At 62.1% G+C, this 14865-nt stretch overlaps 1 protein-coding gene across 5 annotated transcripts in view; it reads left to right on the forward strand.

The window, feature by feature from the left end:
• LITAF (lipopolysaccharide induced TNF factor) overlaps window positions 1-14865 on the forward strand; it is an 85600-nt gene that overhangs the window by 59175 nt on the left and 11560 nt on the right. Inside the window, exon 1 of one of the 5 annotated variants that reach the window (XM_051847444.2) lies at window positions 1554-1686. The exons of 3 other annotated variants lie outside the window; for them this stretch is intronic. The gene's annotated coding sequence lies outside the window, so the exon portion shown is untranslated. Of the gene's footprint in view, window positions 1-1553; window positions 1687-3881; window positions 4230-14865 lie in introns of those variants that run through there. One more of the 5 variants, XM_051847446.2, reaches the window with a different exon arrangement.

Below are 14865 nucleotides of genomic sequence, written 5' to 3' on the forward strand. Positions count from 1 at the left end.
CACAGCGCCGGCCCCAAGTGTCCATTTCTTAACGGTGTGGTCTGTTTTCTTGTTTTTGGGTTGGAAAAGTTCTTTCCACAGTCTGGATACCAGGCGCTCATTAGATACACGACTCGCACGGATCTCCTCCCATTCCCTGGTCTGTCTTCCTTCCTGAGAGCCACACACACAGCACTTCCTCATCCAGACTTTCACCGCCCAGGGTGATGTCAGCCATGTCCGCCGCAGGGTGCTCCTGGCAAACGCCTTCTATTCCTTGCGTAGCAGCTTCGGGTTGGAGATTCAGGCTCTGCAATTTTGGGTAGATTAAGGGAGAGTTCTGCAGCTCTCCCCATCTGTGAGCGCAGGCTGCGGTGTGGCGGGTGTTCAGGGGGAGAAAAAGGGAGCCGGCCCCTGGGGGAGACAGGAAGCTGAGGCAGCAGTGTGTAAGTCGGGACACTGAGGTCTGCGACGGTTGTTCTGTTGCAAGGAGGGGAGAAGAAGCAAGCATTGGCAGGGTTGTTTCTTGGGATCTTCTGCGGGTCTCCTGGACTCAGCCAGGGTCTCCCGTACCTCTCCTTGCAGCCTGAGGTTGGAGAATGCAGGTGGGCAGCTGGGCCTAAGCCACTCCTGTTTATTTCCGGAACAGTGGAAGGTGGCACCCACTAATTCCATCTACCTCGGGCACCGCGGTAAAGCCACCGATGGCAGGGCTGTTTCCAGCCCCCGCTGCTCCACTTCCGATCCCGTTTCCTGCTCATGTCCCGGGAAAAGCAGCAGGAGATGGCCCAAGTGCTTGGGGCCCTGCACCCCACCGCCCGCGTCGTGGGGACCCAGAAGAAGCTCCTGGCTCCAGCCTGGCCACTGCGGCCATCTGGAGAGTGGGCTCCCTCTCTGTAATCTTTGAAAATCAATCAATACATCATAAAACAAGAAGAAGAATCTACCAGGCAACTTCCCACACTTGCCACCACTTGGAGGCCCAGGTTAGGGAAGCAGGGCGGGCAGCCGTCCCCTGGGTCTGGACCAGCTCTGTGAGTCCGCCGGGCATCGGGCAGGCCCCCTGCCCACGGCCAGGACTCGGTCATGCCCTGGAGAGCCGTCCCGGAGAGCCCTGCCGGAGCCGGCACCCACTCAGGGGCAGATGTGGGAGCAGGAGTGACCCACTCCAGGGCTCCCTGTGATGGGAGAGGCCAACCCGGGGCGGCGCAGGGAGGCTTCGCGCAGCTCCGTGGCCCGCCCTTCGGCCCCACGAGCTCGAGGCCGAGCCCACAGAGGGTGGGCGGCCGGGCTGTGCCCGCACGCACAAACCCGAGAGCCGGGGCCAGGGACCGCCCCCCAGGCGGCGGCGAGCGCCAGGGGCGGGGGTCTGCGGGCTCGAAGTAGGTGGTCCGCCAGGCCCGCAGGTGGGGCGCCCGGGGGGTCGGAAACCCGGGGGGCGGGCGGTCGGGGCTCCGGGCGGTCGCGCGTGCCAGGACCGTATCGGGCAGGGGAGACGCCGGCGGTGGGCTCCGGGGCCCCCGATGGACCCTGGGGTAGAGATGCCGCGGCGGGTGCGCGCGCGCGACGGTGGGAGGTGCCGGAAGCCCGGGTGGCGGCCCCGCCCCCGGCCCGGGCCCCGCCCCCGGCCCGCCTCCCACCGCCCACTCCGCCGCCCGCCGGCTCCTGCGGCTCAGACCTCCCGGCTCGGCAGGCGCGCGGGCGGCGGTAAGTGCGGCGCGGGCGGCTGCCCGGCCTGGGGTGAGGGTTGTTGGGGCGACGGGGCCAGGGAGGCAGGGCCCTGCGGCACCCGCACCTGCCGCAAGGCCCTGGACCCGGCGCCCTGGCTCGGGGGCCCCCGGGGTCCGTCGGGCGGGCGTGGGCGTTGGGCCGCGGGGCAGCTTGGGCTCGGCTGCTGGCCTGGCAGCGGCGAGTGGCCCGCATCCCCACGCTGGGAGAGGGCGCCCCGGGGTTTTGCAGGAAAAGGCGCGCTTCGCCGCCGTGGCCGCGGAGCCCGACGTTGAACCTCCCAGAACCGACACCCGGGGGTTCGGAAACAAAGACGAAACCCACTGCGTTTCCGTAGTTCCCGGGGGTCCCACGCGGGATCCGGGACCACCCCCCAGCATCTGCCTCTGTGGACCCTCGCGGGCTTAGGTGCCCGGAGAGGCGAGAGTTGGGGACACAGCGTCGCGGGGTGGGCGCGGGGCAGCGCAGGGGCCCACCGATGGCCGGGCGCAGCAGGTCCCGCCGCAGATGCCGCCCGATGCGTGGTAGATGCGGGACGGGCGCGGGACCGACGGCCCTCCCCGCGGCTTCCTAGGTCAGGGCTTTGCTGTCAGCGCAGTGGTCCTGTTTCGCCAGCCGCCTGGGCAGAGTCGGGGTGGGGGTGGGGAGTGGGCGTGTGCGGCACGGGCCGCGCTCCCGGGATCCGGCCGGCTGGATCTTTTTTGAATGATTTCCTGGTTGTTTTTGTGCTTCCGGAGAATGGGGCTGGTGGCGCTGGCTGCCGGACTGAGCTGTGTGGGTGGATGGGAAGTCCAGTTTCTGGAATGCGCAGAGGCTCCTGGGTGCCTGCGGGTCCTCCCCTGGGGCCCCTCTGCGCTGTTGCTGCTGGGTCCGGGCGGGTCGGGGGGGGGGGGGGGCTCCTTCCAGGAGAGGTCTGATGTGTAGCAGCCGGTGTTGGACCGGCCGCCTGCCCACCGGGCCCTGCTCCGACTCCTGCCTTCCCGGAGCAGCCCAGATGCTGTAGAGAGAGGTGCGGGCTGCTGTCTGGCCCTCCTCCAGTGCTCGGTTTTATCAGCTGCATCAGGAACAGAGGGTGTGGGACTTGCTCTGCCCGGCATGGAACGCCCCTTGTGCCTTTGGCTTTCACAGCCAGCCTGCTCCGGCCCTCGGATCTAAATGTGCACCAAACGAGAAGCCTGGGAGATGCCCGCCTTCCCTGCCACTCTAAGGCGTCCCTAAGGGCTGCTTGCATTCACGTTTGAAGAGTTCCCCCCGGCTGCATTGTTACCGCGGGTTTAGTGACTCAGGGATTGCTCTCAGGTTCAGCGTCGGTTTCTCTGTCTCTCAAACACTAGGTTGAGATCATCAGCTGTGTTGGGCGCATCCATTTGTCTTTGTTCCTTCTTCCCCGCTTGGTTGGGCTGGTGCCTGTGCAGGAGCAATGGCTCCTGGCCCCGAAGGGCTCACGCCAGGGGTGGACAGAGGAGGCAGGGCTTGGCACTGCCCTGGTAACTGTGGAAGGTGCTTGGGAGGAGTGGAAAGCCGGGAGCCAGGGGAGTCGGGGAAGCTTCGTGGGGAAGGTGAGGCTTGGCCCTGTGGCGGGAGGGGCACGTGGAGGGGTTCAAGCAAGCAGAGGGCCCTGGGTGGGGTGGGGGGGAGGCGGAGTGCGGAGGAGGTGCAGACAGGCCCAGGTTGAGGACTGAGCGAGGGGCACCCGCAGGGAGACGCTTTCTGTGCAGGTTTAGTTCTCAAGAAGGGAACAGCCTAGGCTTCGCCCCGTTGATCCGAGACACTGTCCGTCCCACTGGGAGAGCGGGCAGGCGTCCGTCTCGGGCTCAGAGAGGAATGTCCGCAGAGCCGCAGTGAGAGTGGAAGCAGCCGGTCCCTAAGAGGAAGTCCTAGAGACTTGGCACTGCGCCTGGGCCTCTGTTTGTTTTTCCTTTTGCTGTCCTGAACATATAGCCCAGGGAGCCAGGTAAACAGAGCTCCTGAACACTGTGTGCACGGACACACACAGCCCCTTTGGCCAGCCGGGGCCTGTTCTGGACCTGATGCGTGTTTCCTGGGTCCTCGCGGTTTTGTGTTACTGTTTGTAGTGGGTGTAGTTGTTTCTAGAAATGTGTTTGATTTTACAGGGTTCGCAGGGGTGGACGGCTCTGTTTCCTCATTCTCATAAGGTCCACGTTACGAAAGGCTAACCAGAGAGAAGCCTGACACTTCATTTCGTCTGCGGTCAGGCTAGTGTTGGTGGCACCCAAAGGACCTGGGTTCCACTCCCAGCTCTGGCTCCTGACTCCCACCTCCCACCGGGGCAGACCGTGGGAGGTTGTAGGGGACAGGGTTCCTGCCATACGCCTGGGAGACCTGGGTTGTGTTCCTGGCTCCTGCCCTGCACCAACCCCATCCATTCCTGGCCTTCGGGAAGTGGACCAGCGGCTGGGAGGTCTCTCTGCCACTCTGGGTGACACGGGGGACCCAGGGAAGAGAGTGCACTTCCACGTTTAGGCTTGATGGGTGTGAACAGACAGCTGTGCAGAGCTGTGGTGAGTCCAGGGGGTGTGAGCTAATGGTGGTGGACTCGGGGGACCGCAGCGCCCCTCGGCTGTTCCCCTTCCTGTGGCCTCCTCGCGCCGCACCCCTTCCTCTTGCAAAGGGCAGAAGCGCTGGGAATGAGGAACTTGGGGTGCAGTCTCAGAGTGGTGCCGTGTGTCCCCAAGGCCGGGACAGTGAGATCACTGCTTTGAGCCTCAGTGGCTGGTTTGGGGAGCGGGGTCCTGGGCTGGCTGACTGCGGTGATGAAAAGGGAACTGGAGTTTCTGCGAGCAGCCCCCCCCCCCCCGGGGGTGGTCCAAGGCTTTGCTGCTGGGGCCTTCCGGGTCCTGTTCAAAGTCCTTGCGCTGGCGTGCCTTGCTCTGGGAGGTCTGAGCCCCGGCAGGTGGAAGGCCGGGTGGAGAAGGTACCTGGGTGCTGCCTGTTCTCTCACTGCGGTGGGGCGTCAGATCCACAGGCTGGGGCGTCTGAGAAAGGGACCATGGGAAGTTCCGCCACGCAGCCCTGGGGTTTGGACTTGACCATGTTCCCCGGGTGTGTTCGAGCAGAGCATTGCCTTGCCTTAATGTTTGAGAGGCAGAGTTACAGACAGAGGGAAAGGCAGAGAGAAAGGTCTTCTGTCTGCTGGTTCACTCCCCAGATGGCCACAGCGGCCGGAGCTGCGCCGATCTGAAGCCAGGAGCCAGGAGCTTCTTCCGGGTCTCGCATGCGGGTGCAGGGGCCCAAGCACTTTGACCCATCTTGTACTGCATTCCCAGGCCATGGCAGAGAAGAGCAGCCAGGACTCGAACCGGCACCCATAGGGGATGGGACGGAGGCTTAGCCCACCACGCCACAGTGCCGGGCCCCGTTGCCTTAATCTTGCGTCCAGTGAGGTTGCTCATAGACAAGTGTGCTGATTCCTAAGATTTTGTATTGAAAAGTAGTGGTGTGGCAGTAGGTGTGGAAGCTAAGAGCATCGGGCCCAGCATAAAGCCCAGACACTGCCCCGGCCAGCCCTCCGACTTGGGGGCTGTCGTCTGCGCTTGTGCCTATTTTCTCCGGCCCTTGTGGTGTTTTGCCAAAACCCTTCATTCAAGCGGCACCTCAGAATGCGGCCATGCGGGAGTCCAATGGAAATGCTTTTCCTGCCGCAGATCCGTAACTTGGAGCTGGGTCTGAACCTGGTGCTGGCATGTGGGAGCTTCGCCGTGGGGGACAGAGGGCCCCTGAAGACGCAGGCTGACATCACAGGATGAAACTGGTCGGCCCCGGGCTCGCTCCCTGGTGGATTTCACTCTGTGTGCCCCCACCCCGCCCCTGCCGCCGAGGAATGCTAACGTGGAATTTTTTAGTTTCTGCCATCCTTTCTCAGAGAGAACTGGAGGTCTCAATGCCCCCTCTCACTGTGTCCAAATCCTTTCTTAAGATTTCAGAAGCACCATTGAGGGGCGGGTCTTTGGCATGCAGTCCAGCTGCCCGCTTCCACATCCGGGTCCCGGGGTCGGACTCCCAGCCCTGCTTCCTGGCCAGCTCCTTGCTAACGCCCCTGGCAAGGCAGCGGAAGATGGCCCAGGTCCCTGGGCTCCCGGAGGAGTTCCTGGCTGTCGTGGGCGTTTGGGGAGTGAACGCTCCCTTTCTGTCTTTTTGTAAAAAACATTCACTGGGGCCATTTTCTAGCACTTTGTGCAGGTTAAATTTCAATACAACAAAAAGGCGTTGTGAAATCTTTGTATTTTGAGGAAGGCCTGCGGGTAGCCCTTAGTCAAAGATTTTTAAGCAGTCTTCTTCGCCTTAATAGTTAATAAACACTCAGGACAGTGCCTTAGGGCTGACAGCAGTGAGCCTTCTAGAAGGTTTCCTCTGGCCCCCGAGGCTGGTTGTGTTTACAAACTGGGCTATTGTCTCAGAGACGGACGATTTGCATGTGAGTGCCCTTGCTTTGCCTAAGGAATCCACTTTTTTTCCTGGGGTCAGTGCGGTGCGGGTCCCTTGGGGAACCTTGCTCAGGGCTGCTTTGCTGTGGCGGGCGGGGGAGGGGGGGCTGCCTGGAATTGAATTATTCTCCTTTTTCTTTGTGAAAGAAGTGATTTTAGGGGATTAAGTTGCTGGTTCCAAAGCCGCTGGGCTGAGCCCAGACCTACTGGGGGAACCCAGTGCTGTAGCCAGGGGCGAGAGTGTATTTTTAGATTTACCACCCACCTGTGGTTAAAAGGGTTTGGAAATCTGCATCTTAGAGGAGGGGCCTTCAGCTGGGCGGCTTTGGGCCCGTCCCGGAAAATCGTCTTTTTTTTTTTTTTTTCCCCCAAATTCTGGAGTATTTCTCGCTTGCTTCTTGCTCACTTCTTCAACCAAGGAAATCAGCAACTTCCTCTTCCGACCCCCAGGCCGCTTAATCTGCGACACTTAACCAGAATGTGCTTTTGGAAAACAAGCTAGACAGAAGTGTGGATTTTTAAAATTGGAGCCCTGGGTGCGGCCCGCCCGTGGCGGTCACGGCTCCTCGGCCACACACCTGTGCCCCACCTCAGTCTCCCTCCGTCGTCACGCTGGAAACAAATCCGGGACCGGAACCCACGCTCCATCCAGGAAGCGCCGGTTGTCGCTTTCTCCCTGTCCATCTCCCTGTACCCCTGTGCTGGGGCCCGGCCCAGGGACCAACGTGTGCCGCCCCCAGTCTCCTCCGCAGCCTCCTGGGCCGAGGGTCGCCCGCACTTTGCCGGCTTCTCCCGATAGCGCTGAGCTGCGGGTCTCGGGGAGGAGCGAGGCCTTACCGCTGCGGGCGCTGGTTCTGAGCGGAGGGGCTTGAATCCATCAGGCCGGCCTAGTGCTAACCGTGGCTCATAGCTTCCCTGGGGGAGGCTGCGTGGTGCCGGCTGCTCCACTTCCTGTCCAGCTCCCTGCTACTGCGTCTGGGAAAGCAGTGGAGGATGCCCAAGAGCGTGGGCCCCTGCCACGGACATAGCAGACCCAGATGGAGCTCCAGGCTCCTGGCTTAGGGCTGGCACACGGCGCTGACACTCAGCCAGCAGCCATTTGGGGAGTGAACCAGTGGATGGAAGATCTCTCTCTTTCTCTCTCTTTCTGTACCCTTACCTTCCAAATAAATAAATTATATAAAAAAAAATTAGCTCTCCTGAGAACCCGGCAGGTGGGGGGTTCTGTTTTGCTCTGCATTGCCCTGGGGAAGGGCCCTCCTCACCCTGCCCCATCAGAGGGGACAGAAGGGACACGCTGGCAGCATGGCACTCCCACGATGGGACCCTTGCACACAGGATCTGGGTGGTGTCTGCCCGCCCTTAGCTGCTCTGTGTCCTGCATGCTGCTCTCTGAGAGGCCCCAAGGGCACGCGAAGGGGGCGGTCAGCAGGTAGGGGGGAGGAAGTGGTGTCTAATATCTGTCGGTAGCCCGGAGAGCCAGCTGTGGTTGACGGCAGCAGCTGAGTGAAGACGAGAGGGCAGGAGGGTGCCCAGCGGTGCAGGGATGTGGTGGGCACAGGCTGTGCCCATGCGTGAAATGCCACACCGTTCGCCACGGGTGGAAGACTGCCGTGTCACCATGACGCAGCGCCGAGAGTGGCCGGCCCCCAAGTGTAGCCTGGGTCAGGGCGGGGTGGGGGGGGGTCTCCACGGGGCGCCCCGCGGTCTGAGGACAGTCTCTCCTCACTTACCTCTGGCCTAGCGGTTAAAACGCCATCTGGAGGGCCTGGGTCAAAAGTCCCAGCTCCTCCGCTTGTGACCAGCTTCCTGCTGGTGCGCACCCCACACCCTGGGAGGCGGCAGTGATGGCCCAAGGACTTTGGCCCCTGCCACCCTTGTGGGAGACCCGGATGTAGCTCCTGGCTCTGGGGTTTGGCCTGGCCCAGCCCTGGCTGTTGCGGGCATTTGGGGAGTGAACGAGCGGCTGGCAGATCTCTGCCTATTAAACATAATAAGTAAACTTTTTTACAAAAGGTAGACACTTGTAAGGCGTGCATGCTATGAATATGCTTGTGCCTGGGCTGTGTGTGTCGTGCAGAACTTTCCCTAGGCCCCCGTGGGAATCCAGAGAAATCCAGAGCATGGCCCCTCCCCTGGGGCACAGCCTGGCGCAGTGGGGGGAATAGTAGGGGGGAGGCCGATTCCCATGGGGTGGGGCAGGCCCTGAGGTGCGTGCGGTGCCTTCCGTGGCCCTTGGTGGGGCTGGTGGTGGGACCAGCGTTCTCCCCGGTGTTCCAGGAGGTGCCTCCGGGCAGATGCCCCGGAAACCAGCCACCCCTGCAGCTCCGCACACGGCGCTGACACTCAGCCAGCAGCCGAGCGGAGGTTGGGAGGCTGACACAGAGGGCACTGGGGCGGGGGGCGGGGAGGGGGGACGGATGAGGAGCTCGGGGGCAGTGGCGACTCGTGTGGAGAGTGAGTGGACCTGCAGACAGGTGACTGTGCCGAGGCCTTGGGTCTCTCCTGTGAGATGAGTCACTGCCCGTGACGTCGATGAGGAGGAGGAGGATGACGAGGGAGGACGGCACCGGGGGAGGAGATCCGGCACCGGCAGTTCTTCCCGGAGGATCCGGTCTCCAGGCAGATCCCGGAAATGCAGAAAAGGCCCCTCCCTGGGCTGCCGGCTGCGGGAGGAGCAGGGCCTGAGAGCTTGGCTGTCCCTTAGCGCTGTGCTTTGGGGTGTGTGTGTGTGTGTGTGTGTGCTAAAATATTTCTGTATTATTTAGTTGGAAGGCAAAGTGACAGGGGGAGAGAGGGAGGCAGAAAGAGGTCTTCCACTGGCTGGCTCACTCCCCCAGATGGTCACCACAGCCACCTGGAGCTTCATCCAGGTATCCTGTGTGGGTGGCAGGAGCCTTCCCAGGCCATGAGCAGGGCAAAGAGCTTGCGATAGGGGTGCCAGCCCGGCCAGTGCTGGGTTAGCCAGCAGGGCTACCGCGCCCGCCCCGGGTGCTGTTTTCTGAGCCCCAGCCCTCCCTCCCGGCCAGGCTGTGTTGTTAGGACCCCTTGTGGGGATGGAGTGTACAGGGGTCGCAGGATCGATCCCCCCCAGTGGACGTCACTCGTCCCTCCGTGTCTTCCCCCTCTGGATGCCTGAATCCACGGGTGCTTGAGTGCCTTACGTGCCGTGTGGAAGCGCACGTGTCCTTGGAACACCGTCTCGGCATCCCTTAGGATACCTGGCGCAGTGGGAGTTCAGCTGTGGTGTTTCGGGGCAGGGGTGGGGAACACCCAGCCCGCGCCCGGGGAACCATTTGGCCTGGTCCTGCCAAGGCAGTCGCGGGCAGGACTCGAAGTTCGATTGGTAGCAGGCGGATTTGTAAGCTGATCACTTTGTAAATCTGCAGCCTGCCCGGGCGAGTGAGGCCCCCACCCTGGTGGGGAAGGGCGACAGGAAGCAGCCTGTGCAGGTGTTACTCGGGGTGTGTGGCCCCAGGGTGGTGCGTGGGGTGGTGCCCTCAGTGTCCTCCTTAGACTAGACACCTGCCTTAGTCACTGTGCACACAGGGAGGGCCCAGGGCCAGGGGCTGGGGCAAAGGGCTTGGTGATGTTGCCGGCACCCGGAGGACAGAGGAGGACCCAGGAGGACGGTGCCGATGGCAGACACAGGTCTGCCCGAGAGCGCTTTATGTTTTCCTTCTCATTGTAAAACAGGCTTCGTTTATTTTTGGAGTTGGTGGCCTTGCTGTGGCCTCGTGCACAGGAGGTCGGCACGGATGCTCCATCCCACGGTGGTCCGCATTTCCCCCCGCGGTTGCTTGCGGGCGTATTTCCCACGCATCACCTGGGGAAATGCGGCTGCCTTCTCCCACACACGCAGGCCAGGGCTCGCCCGGAGCACTGTTCCAGCCATCTCTTCCGTGTGCTATTTGTTAAAATTTTTGATTTGAATGGCAGAAGGAGACAGAGATGGATTCTCCATCCGCCAATCCACACCTCCAGATGCCTGCAGCAGCCAGGACTGGGTGGAGCTGAAGCAGGCGTGGTGCCTGAGCGAGGCGCTACCCTCGGCCGGCCGCCCACGCTGATGAACTTGGACTCCTTCCTTGCTGGGGCCAAGGGCGGGCTCCTCGCGCCCTAGAGAACTCCCGACCCCACATCTCAGAGCCACAGGGTTTGTGAAGGCAGAAACCATGGGGAGGGGAGTGGAGGGGGGGACTGCCTGGTTGCCAGGGTCACGCTGACCTGAAGCACACGGAAACTCGAATCGGTTACGATCCTGACATCAGTCTGGGTGCATCCTGTCCCTTGTAGGCCTGAGCGGTCCTGCTAGAGCTTTTCTGTGTTCTGCCGCACGGGGTGCGGTGTCCTGGGATTGTCTTAGTTTTAGACCGTGGTTAGTTTCAGACCAGAGTCTCAGGTGCTCTAAAGGGAGTCCCTGCTGTCATGTCAGGGTGTCACTTCACAGGGAGCCAGAAACTCTGCCTGGGTCTCCCCTGTGGGTGGCAGGGACCCACGTACCCCAGCCATCACCTGCCGCCTCCCCAGGAAGCTGGTTAGAAGTGGAGCAGGGACTCGAAGCCGGATGCTTCTCTGGGGTGCAGGCCCCGTGGTGGCCCCTTACCCATCGCCCCAAACCCCTACCACTGTCCATCTCCCTGTACCCCAGTGGGACACCACGTGAACCCCGCTCTGGCCTTTTGCCCGTGGCGGCGCGGGCGGCACTCCCTGCCTCTCTGCAGGTAAAACTTCCTGTGCATTCTGGTGGCCGTGTTTATCAGCCCCTCCCCTCGCCACGCTGCCTGCAGTGACCGCCCCGTCACCCACGTGTGGGCTTCTCTCCCCTGCAGACCCCGAGAGGAGGGAGGCCCGAGCCGCCGAGCACCGGTATGTTCCACCGTGGTGCATGCCCGCGCCCTGTGAGCCTCAGTTTCCCTTCTGCCCCCACTTGGTCAGAGTCCTGTTTGCCTGCCTGCAGGGCTGTAGAACCCCCACTGGCTCCATTCCCCTGAGGGGTGTGCAGAAAGCAGGGCACTGGGGGGGGGGGAGGCAGCAGGTATTTATTGCAGAGTGCAGAGCAAGGGGCGGGGCCGCCCAAGGAGGGGGCAGTGAAGGTTCTCCTGGATCAAAATCGGGCCGAGAGGGGCGTGATGAGCTCGGGTCCTGGTTGGTCAGGGTGCCCGTGGCCGTCCTTGGATTCGTTGGCGACGTCATGCTATCAGGCCAGGTCGGCTCCAGTTGATCTGGGGTCACGGGGAGGTGGCGGTCACCTTGGGCCCTGGCCCTGGGATTGGCCTGAGCGGCCCCCTCAGGACACTGCCAGCCCGCAGGGTGGGTGGCGTCTTGTGGAGATGCAGAGGACTCCTGGAGTGTGGTGATCAGGGCCCGCAGGCCCCTGGCCCTCTTCTTCCAGTCCCTTTAGGTAAGGGACCCTTGAGGACACCCTGGGCTAAGGGGGACACCAAGGGGCTGGGCCTGCCCTTCCCCCTGGGGGCTAGAGTTAGAGAGGTAGAGACATCTTCCATTGTTGCACTCCTCTAACGACCAGACCGAAGCCAGGAGCCAGGAACAACTTCTGGGTCTCCCACGCGGGTGCAGGGGCCCAAGGACTTGGGCCATCTTCCGCTGCTTTCCCAGGCCACAGCAGGAGCTGGGTCGGAAGAGGAGCAGCTGGGACTAGAACCGCGCCCATGTGGGATGCCGGTGCTGCAGGCTGGGGCTTTAACCCACTGCTCCACAGCACTGGCCCCCAGAACTAGGCCTTGTGACACCAGTGTTGATCTGTTTGCGATGGTAGGTCACATGTCTTGAGGCCCCACCCGGCCCCCAAAGCCCCATCGGTCCTACGATCCCTCTGTCCCATGAGCCCGGCAGGGTTGAGTGCTTCCCACATCCACTGAGGACTTCCAAGCCCAGGGCCGGTGTTGGGCCTCGTGGTTGGCACGCCGGTTAAGATGCCTGCGCCCGCATCAGAGAGCCCGGGCTCAAGTCCTGGCTCTGCTTCCGATTCGGCTTCCCGCCAGTACGCACCCCAGCAGTGATGGTTCAGGTGCTTGGGAATGGGCTCCCGGCTGCTGGCTTTGGCCCAGGCCCAGGGGCACTGGAGGAGCGAACCAGCAGATCACAGTAACTGTGACCCTAATTAATTAATTAATTAGTTGTACAGAATCCCAAAGTTCCGTCTCCTATCAGACTCGGTGCATGAGTAATCCTGAGTCAGATTGCCTTCCAGCTGTGCAGTGCGGAGGTGGGGCAGCATCGAATTCACGTTCCCATCCCCCAAGGGAGAAACGGCAGCAGAAAGGGGTCACAGGCCCCAAGCGCAAAACCAAGAAAAAGCTGAAGACTCCTCTCTCCCTCCGGGTACCTCCTGGGTGTGCCGGGGCTGGGTGGGCACCCCAACCCTCGGGCAGCCCTGCCCCCACTGTGGCTTGTTTTAAAAAAACTACTTGAGAGAGCACTCACACTTGCTGGCTCACTCCTCACATTTCCACGGAGAATGGTGGCAGGAGCCAGGCCTTGACTCCAGGGGCGTCTTAGCCACCAGGCCCAACGGCTGCCCTGCCCCCCAGCTTTGCAGGGTACACACAGCTTGGAGCCTGGTGCCTGCAGCTCCCACAGGTGCTGCTGGCCCGGTGGGTCTCTGCCTGGGCCCCCTGGCTGCGCACAACGGCCTTTGGAATCTGGGTGCAGGAAGCCATGCCCCGCAGGTCCTGTGCTCCGTGCACCTGTGGGATTAGCCCTGTAGGGCGCCAGGTGGAGCCACACCTGGGCCTGCCTGGCCGTGATGTGTATGCCACGGGGCGCTGTGCCAGAGTGAGGGTGTGTGTGTCGGGCAGCAAATGTGGGGTCCCACAGGTGCCCCTCGGGGCCCTCACATACCCCAGACTCTCGGGAATGCCTTGGGGTCTCCCCCGGTGTCCTGCTGGCCAGCACCTGCCCTTCTGTCCACGCTGGTCTCCCGGCAGCGCCTGGGTTTGCCCCTGAACCTCCCTTTCATTCTGTGTGTGGCCGGGCTGCCCGGGTTCCGCCTTTCTCTCTGCCTCCCTCTGTTTCATTTTTCACATCGTTTCTCCTTCCTCTCGTTTTGCTGTGTGCAGGCAGTGCTCCCATACTCGACTTGGAAATTTCTCACAGCGGTCAGTGCTGTGGTGCAGCAGGTTAAGCCCCGCCCACAATGCCAGCATCCAGATGGGTGTGGGTTCGAGTCCTGGCTGCTCTGCTTCTGATCCAGCTTCCTGCTCTTGGGCCTGCGAAGGCAGCGGGCGATGGCCCAAATACCTGGGCCCACCCACGCAGCTCTGCTCTTCTGCCAGGCCCTCACCAGTGCCCCATCCGGGCCAGCTGGCTGTCCCAGGCCTGCTCCCACGGCCACCCGCCTGCACACCTCCTGCGTCCCCTCCCCCCCTTCTCGAATTCTGTCCCCCCATCTTGACCTGCTGGACGTCCAGGCGGGGGGCTGTCTCCAAGAGACTCAGGTGGGACAGGAAGACCTCCAGACTCTCAGGGGACCCCAGCCCCAGAGCCTGGGGTGAGGCTTTGGCATGGGGCCTGTGATGCTGAGCCCCCCCCCCCCACCGAGACCTGTGGCTGTGTAGCACCCCCACCCCCACCCCGGCCTCCTCAGGTACAGTCAAGCCTGCTGGGGTAGGGCAGCCCCTCGTCTGCTCCGCCTCTTGGTGCCAGTCCAGATGGCTTTTCATGCCCATGTAATTTCTTGTTCTTTTTCTTCATATTTATTTGTTTGAAAGGCAGAGATCTGTATACACACACAGGGAAGGAGAGAGAGAGAGAGAGCGAGAGAGAGAGAGAGCGCGCTTCCATCTGCTTGTTGACTCTGCAAATGGCCACAAACAGCCAGATCTGTTCCAGGATGAAGTCGGGAGCCAGGAACTCCATCCGGGTCTCCCACGTGGGTGCAGGGGCCCAAGCACTGGGGCCGCCTCTGCTGTCCCCCAGGTGCTTTAGCAGGAAGCTGGGATGGAGACGGCGCTCCCCGGGTGCCCACATCCCAGGGTTCCCGTGTGAGTTGAGCCCTGGGTGCTCTGCTTCCCGTCAGCTTCCTGCTGATGCTCAGATGCTCGGGCCCCGCCCCCCACTTGGAGGCCCAGCGTGCGGTTCTGGGTTCCGGGCTTTGGCCTGGCTGGACAGGGAGGGGGCCGGATCAGCAGATGGAAACTCCTCTCTCATCTCTGCCTCCATCATTCTGCCTTTCAGGCAGATTAAAATAACAAAGAAACATTTAAAAAAAGCAAAGTGACCTAAGACAATCCGGGAAAGAAACGTGAGTGAATTGCTGCTGGGCAAAGCTGAGGACTTGTGTCTCACAAGTGGGTTTGTGTCATCTTCCCGACAGTCCCATCAGGATGTAGCTACCAGTGCGTCCATTTTGCAGATGGGGAAACTGAGTCACTAACGTCCTGCCATAGGGAAGGGGAGCCTGGGTGTGAACCCAGCTCATCTGACCCCAGGCTCTGCCCCGGACCTCTGCACCTGCAGAGGGTCCAGAAAGGGTGCGTCTCCCCTGGGGCAGGCCAGAGAGGGCTTCCTGGAGGGGGCGATGCCCTAGCTGGATAGGATAGGGGAGGAGGAATTTGCCAGATTTATCTGGAAGGGGGTAAGTGGAAGACAGTGTGGGATGAGCCTGCTGACTGGGCGGTCAGCCTGGGCTGCTGATGCATAGATTGGCGGTGGCAGGAGTTGCGATGAGGCTGCGTGCGCTCGGGGGACC

Source organism: Oryctolagus cuniculus, chromosome 19, assembly GCF_964237555.1.
Source record: "Oryctolagus cuniculus chromosome 19, mOryCun1.1, whole genome shotgun sequence".
Classification (NCBI taxonomy): domain Eukaryota; kingdom Metazoa; phylum Chordata; class Mammalia; order Lagomorpha; family Leporidae; genus Oryctolagus; species Oryctolagus cuniculus.